Source organism: Trachypithecus francoisi, unplaced genomic scaffold (genome assembly GCF_009764315.1).
Source record: "Trachypithecus francoisi isolate TF-2019V2 unplaced genomic scaffold, Tfra_2.0 Lachesis_group0, whole genome shotgun sequence".
Classification (NCBI taxonomy): Eukaryota; Metazoa; Chordata; class Mammalia; order Primates; family Cercopithecidae; genus Trachypithecus; species Trachypithecus francoisi.
In genome coordinates this window covers 186,395,122-186,402,197 of record NW_022681453.1, presented here as the reverse complement: position 1 = coordinate 186,402,197, position 7,076 = coordinate 186,395,122, and the positions used below count along the sequence as shown (strand labels likewise).

General features: G+C 45.9%; 1 long non-coding RNA gene across 1 annotated transcript in view; it reads right to left on the bottom strand.

Annotated features, from left to right (window-relative positions):
- The window catches only part of LOC117084364, a 29,761-nt gene that overhangs the window by 10,652 nt on the left and 12,033 nt on the right, over positions 1–7,076 (bottom strand). The window contains exon 2 of the long non-coding RNA XR_004437414.1: positions 5,476–5,594. This is a non-coding gene — a long non-coding RNA (uncharacterized LOC117084364). The remainder of the gene's footprint in view (positions 1–5,475; positions 5,595–7,076) is intronic.

Genomic DNA, 7,076 nt, shown 5'->3' with positions numbered 1-7,076 from the left:
GCAGGCTTGGTCTGGAGGGCTTTTCTTGCATTGGAATGGGGCCTGGCCTGGGTCTTGCTCCCTCAGCTCCTAACCTAGTGGAAAATGCTCTTGGAGGGGAGGGCTGCTGGCTGCTGCATTCTCACAAAGGAGCATCATTTGAGATGACGCTAGGTTCCTGGTACCTTGGCATGAACGCACATTTGGATCCCAGCACCAGGAGAGACTGTGGACTCCAGGCCCTTTCTGAAGAGCTCAGGTGGGAGATTTTGGAAGGATCTCCCACTCAGCTCTAGGCTAAGCATTTATTTTGTTTGTTTGTTTGTTTGTTTGAGACAGAGTCTTGCTTTGTCTTCTAGTCTGGAGTGCAGTGGTGCGATCTCAGCTCACTGCAACCTCCGCCTCCTGGGTTCCAGTGATTCTCCTGCCTCAGCCTTCCAAGTAGCCGGGATTACAGGTACGCACCACCACGCCCAGCTAATTTTTTGTATTTTTAATAGAGATGGCGTTTTGCCATGTTGGCCAGGCTGGTCTCGAACTCCTGACCTCAGGTGATCTGCCCACCTCAGCCTCCCAAAGTGCTGGGATTACAGGCGTGAGCCACCATGCCCGGCCTAGGCTAAGTATTTAATGACTTCCCTGCTAGCTCTGCTGACATAGGCATCTCTTCTTCCTCTGGTCCTCCGTTTGCCCAGTCTTGGAAGTGAGAAGGCCCATCTTGCTTCCTGGCTTCACAAACAATTTCTCTCCACTCAGCTCATGGGGCAGTATGAAGGCATGTGGCTCCAGACATGTATTTCTCAGCCTGAGTGCATGTGGGCTTTTTGGTGTCTGCTGGGTGATTGGCAGACATCTGCAGACTCAGAAGCTTTATGAATGGTTAGTAGCCGAGCAAACCTCTATCCCTGCAGAAGTGCCCTGTCCCAAGAGTCCTGTGGTAGAACTCAGCCACCTCCTCCAGTGTGACTTGGGACAAGTACTTTCCCTCTGGGTCCCCCTTCCAACCTTTCATGAGAGTGAACTACACCATTTAGATTCCCTGATTCAGATGCAAGTTCACCTAGCTTGCTTTGGCACCTAGTTTTATTTTACCTCAAAAAACCCCAAGGATCAAGTTTGACCTGAGAATAGTGAGGAAAAGTGTGGTTCTGGTCACTGGCCCAGAGGAGAAGCCTGCACACCCCCCTTCCTGTTCCTGGGTGGCAGTGGGGAGGGCATGTGGAGTTGAGCCTGTCCCCAGGGCCGTGGGCCCACTTGTTGGGCAGTCGTGTCCCTTGGCAGTGCCTTTGCAGCAGGCTCCGAGCACGTGCTGGGAAGCTATGGGAGCTGACCACGCAGCGCCCCACAGAGAGCCTCAGAAAGGCACAGCACCCTCTGCCAGCTGCATGGCCTTTCAGCTCAGGTTTCCTTTGAAAATGACTTTAAAGGACTTGCCAGCTCGAGGCCTCAACTCACCCTGCTCTTTGAAAAGGGAGAAAATGATCCCTCTGCTCCCATAGAAACTTGGCAGAAGAACTTACAAAACAGACAGCTTCAGGAATGACAATTCACAGGCCTAAGGGAAGCTGGCCCCAGGGTCCCTTTGCTCCCAGAGTACCTCCAAGTTTGTTTGCATTTCATTACTGTTTAATAGAGAGATGGAGGGGCGAGGGCAGATAGCGTGGGTGGCCATTTAAACAAAAGGGAAGATCAAAGAGTGAGTGACTGGAGCCAATTGACAATCAATAATTACTAAAAAGAAAAGTCTCTAATTAGATAAGCCAGGGCAAAAGGAATATAAAATGTTTACTAAAAAGCATGATGTAAATGCAACTTTTCACCAATACGTGGAATATGCGTGATGTTCTACATTGTGGGATTTTTAGACAATAGGTTTCTGAGGACCAGGGTGATGAGGATGTGTAAGGGGTGATCCCAGAGAAGCAGGGTGGTTAGAACTATGCAGAGCTACTTAGGAGTTGGAAGGGATGGGATGGCACTATCATCTAGCTCAGATCTTGCATCTGACCCATGAAAAGATTGAGGCAGGAGGGGTGAAGGCATTTTCCTACTGCCACCCAGAGCCTGGGGTGGGGAGTGGAGAACAGGCTCCTGCTCCTTACACAACCCTAAGGGAAGGACAACCAGAGGCAAACGTTCCATTTTACTTTTTAATATTTATTTATTTATTTATTTATTATTTTATTTTTCTTAGAGATGGAGTCTTGCTCTGTCACTCAGGCTGGGGGGCAATGACATGATCATAGCTCACTTGAACTCCTGAGCTCAAGCAATCCTCCTGCCTCAGCCTCCAGAGTAGCTGGGACTACAGGGGCACACCACCATGCCTGGTTACACAGGTTCTGTTTTAAATATGGGGAAATGGAGGCAGGAACTAGTCCGAGGTCGTGCAGCTGAAAGTGTCCAGGTATGCTGAGTTCACATGATGGTTGTCAGTAGAACTTTAATCAGCTCAATTCAATCGTTAGGCCTCAGGCTTCTTGCAGAAATGAGCTATTCTCTTTGGAATGTGGGTTTCCATTTTCTCTCTCTGTCTCACTCATCGTAATAATTAATAATAAGGTTGGTCACAGTGGCTTACCCCTGTAATCCCAGCACTTTGGAAGGCCGAGGCAGGCGGATCACTTGAGGTCGGAAGTTCGAGACCAGCATGGCCAACATGGTGAAACTCCGTCTCTACTAAGAATACAACAATTAGCCAGGCGTGGTAGTGCAAGCCTGTAATCCCAGCTACTAGGGAGGCTGAGGCAGGAGAATAGCTTGAACCCAGGGGGTGGAGTTTGCAATGAGCCAAGATCGTGCCACTGCACTCCAGTCTGGGTGACAGAGTGAGACGCTGTCTCAAAAAAATTTAATAATAATAAAAAACTGTCTTGTGTTTACCAGAGACATGCATTGGTAAGCACTAGGAGAATTAGAATGAGGAAGAGAAGCAGAGAAAAGCTGAACCCTGAAGAGTGCTTGGGGCCTCATTAATGGCAGAGTTCCAGAACTAGGATGACCATTCAGAATCTAGTTTTGTGACGCTTATAATTGTGTGGGGGTTTCTAGTCTTAGATTTCTAGGATAATCCATCCCTCTTATAACCACTTAATAGTGGGGTCACTGCCTCCATTTCTACACCACTGCCATTACTTGGACTGGCCTGTATGAGTCTATTTCCTGGACCCAAAAGAGCATAATTTATACACAGATAGCCATGCTTCTGGGGTGTTTGTCATTAGAAGGACCCTAACACTTCTTTGACTAGGCCCAAGCTTCTCTATAGTGGAGGCCAAGGCATGCTGTAATCCCTCCAAGGTAAGAAACAAGATGTCATTTACCCAAAATACTGTACCCAATTGGAAAGGCAATGCTCCTCCCACCCCCAGAGCAGAGATAGGAGGCTTCCAAATGGTACACAGAAGCCCAGCCCTACCGTGGACATGCTCCCCATTACACGAAATACAGCATCCAGGGCCTGTCTCCAAAGAAGAGAAAGCTTCAGCATTCACTAAGAAAGTGGCCTTCTCTCATTCTCTATGACTCATGGGAGAAAAAAAGAAAAAAATAATAACTAAAACAGTGGCCTTCTAGAAAGACAGATGCCCAGGCAGGAGGACTTTGGAGTCTAGGAAAGGGGCCTAGTGGGGTTTACAGCTCCTGAGTACCATATTGTTCCCAAACCTTTGGGGTCTAGCCCCTTATTAAATGAGGCTGACTCATGTAACCCCAGATGACAGCTGCTCAACATATCTAAAAGATGAGTTTCCTGGGTCTTTCTTTCCCTTTAGGACCCCGAGAAGGCAGGTTGGGTATGTAAATACATATGGAGTTGGGATCACAGAATATTGTAACTGGAGAGAGCTTAGCGATGATAATTTCTTCCATAGGCAAGGAAACCAGGCCTGAAAGGAAAGGTGACATGCTTAAGGTCACACCAAGAATTCTTATCAAACATCACCTGACTCCCAGTGAGGTTTGTAATGTGGTTCCAGCCCTTAAAGGGTTTGTAGTCAAAATCACAAAACAAACCATGGACATATATGGAAGGAAAATTACAAGGAAACACAAAAATATATAAAACTATGGCTAATAAATGATGTTTCTCAATGAGAACATATGGACACAGGGAGGGGAACATCAAACACTGGGGCCTGTCGGGGAGTTGGGGTCTAGGGGAGGGATAGCATTAGGAGAAATACCTAATGTAGATGACGGGTTGCTGGGTGCAGCAAACCACCATGGCACAAGTATACCCGTATGACAAACCTGCACATTCTGCATATGTATCCCAGAACTCAAAGTATAATTTAAAAAAATGATGTTCCTATGGATTCAGCATACCTTGAGAAGGGGCATGTTCAGAATGGCAAATTGTTCTTTCAGGGCAGTACAAGGTGGACAGCCTTGTTGAGCTGATGGCCCATGGAGAGGCACTCTCAGGGTTTTCACGTGCCTCCCACTGGTTCTGTGGAACTTCAGTGCCTCCTTCCATCTGGACAGAGCTGTCGTTTGATGTCACCAGTAGGAGTCACCTCTAGAGATGTATTAGTTTGCCAAGGCTGCTGAAACAAAGCACCGCAAACTGAAATGGCTTAAACAATAGAATGTTATTCCCTCATGGTTCTGAAGGTTGGAAGTCCGAGATCAAGGTGTTGGCACTGTTGGTTTCTTTTGAGGCCTGTAAGGAAGAATCTGTTCGACTTCTCTCCTAGCTTCTGGTCATTTCCTGGCAATCTGGCACTCTTGGCTGGTAGAAGTATCACCTCAATCTTTTCATCTTCACATGGTGTTTCTGTGTTTGTGTCTTGCTATCCAAAGTTCTTCCCTTTTTATGAGGTCTTCACTTGAGTTAGATTAAGGCCCACTCTAATGACCTCAACTTAACCAATTACATGTGCAATGACCCTATTTCCAAATAAGGTCACATGCTAAGGTAGGACTTCAATATATGAATTTTGTGGGGACATGACACAACTCAATAGAGGCTGTTTATGGGAAGAAAGATGAGGAAAAAGGCTCTCAGAAAAGGTGCCACCCCAGCTTCTTGTTTGTACTTTCTTCTAGCTGTCAAAGACTCAGAGAATTGAGATTTGGAGAGCCTTCTCATTGCCAGTAGGCTTTACACTCATGGTCTCAATTACCCTCATGACAACTCACTGAAGTGGGTTTCTCTTATCTCTTACAGATGAGGTGAATGGGGAACAAGAAGGTCATGGCACTTGGCTAAGATCAGGCAATACGTCTCTTCTTTCTTTAGTTTTGTCTTTTATGTCACTGGTGGGTCTCTGTCCAAAAGAGCAGGACAGAACAAAATAATTGTGCTCCGTGAACAACCACACTTTGATCATGCAGATGGGAGAAAACGCTAGATCCAGGTAGGTCTTTATGAAATAGGAATCACCAAGAACTTACATACCAGACCATCATGGGCTTGATAAAAACCCCTTAACAAGAACTGAAGACTATTATCGTTAATCATGTCTTGAATAATCATGGAATATTTGAGCTTACCCCACTAATGGTCTCATCCAGCAGTTCTGGACCATAGGGAGCTTTCAGACATTCTGCTGCCTCCTCTCCAGGTGATTCTGACCTAGAACCAGGAGTGAGAATTCTGATCAAATCCAACTCTATCATAAAGGAAAGGAAGCCAAGTGACATTAAGCGAAGAAATTCTATGAGGACTAGGGCACAGCTCCCCCAAAGCCTATGCCAGTATTAGTTCCTCAGAAATCATACTACCTTGATTTCCTATTTCCACAAAACTTAGTGCTGCCACTAAATGGTTACCTTCTTCATATACATTCATATGTCTGATTACTTCTTTGGCACAACCCTGGAGAGGGGAACCTTGTATCAATGAACAGGAATTATAAACAGGAAGAACTCAGCCTGATAGAATAAAGGATTTCCTGCTGTTTAAAGGTGGAACAGGCTTTGGATGAGCATCCGAACTCATCACTGAAGGCGATTTAAGTTCAAGATGTGTGGTGAGTTGGCAGCAATCTTGGCTTGCAGGGAGGGTTGGATTAAATGACTCTAAGGCCCCTTTCAAACTTGAGACTATACAAGATCCTATCCCATTTAGAAACTGATGTTGATCATGGCGAGGGATTCAGAGTATGTGTTTCCTCCTAGGAGTCTCAGGACGGAAGGGCCATGGAAGTCTGGGGGCCATTTGCGGAGGAGTGGATGGCTCCTGTAACCTGAATTAACCTGCACTCCAGGGACCAAGTTGTGTCTGTCTTTGTTTTTTGTTGGTTTGTGTGTTATTTTTTCCCCTAATGTACAGAGGCTTACGGTTTCACACATATCATTTTCTGATAGTGAGGCTATAACCTCATATCTCATCATTTCTACCTGGTGCACCCTATTCTTCAGTCACATGGAGAAGCTCACCATTTCCCAAACCTGTAAGGCTTCAGTGTCTTTGCAAACACCAAGACCCCTGCCTAGCAAGTCTCTTTTCTCCATTTACCCTCCCTTCAGTCCCTCTCTTCTTCCAGACTGTGAATTTCTTCAGCCTGAGCAACTGTGAGCATCTGTACAAGTTTGTCGAGTGACGCAGTAAAAGAGTGAGGGCGTGATTACGGGTTCCTGTTGGTCCCTGCTTTCTCTGAGGCTATTCTACTGGTGCAGTCTAGCAAATAGCCACAAGGTGGCAGGGTAGACCAAGCGGTGAAGGCTGCAGGTGCCACTTTTTCTGGCTCCAGGGAAGTAGGAAGGTATAAATGGGACCAGCGCTATTTTTTGAGTTGGTTTCCTATGCCTTTGTACCTATTCTCTTTCTAAATCCTTTTCATCATCTCAGCAAAGCCATTCAACAGAATTGACTGGGGGGCTCTGGCCCCCAAATATTTCTTTCGGAGATCTACTTGAATGTGTGTAAAGTTCCACTCTGAATCATTCCTTTGGGGATCAGGATTTCCCAGTTCTTCTTGAAAATGTAAGGGGTTATATCTCAATTCTTGGGCAAAAGAGGTCAATTCCTAGTAGAATTGTAGAGAGAGGCAAGGGTTTATGATATGACACAAATCTAGTGTCTAGTATGACAAAACTTTACAAATCACAAAAGCTTTTCATCTCCAAGGGTTCACTTAATCCTCACCACA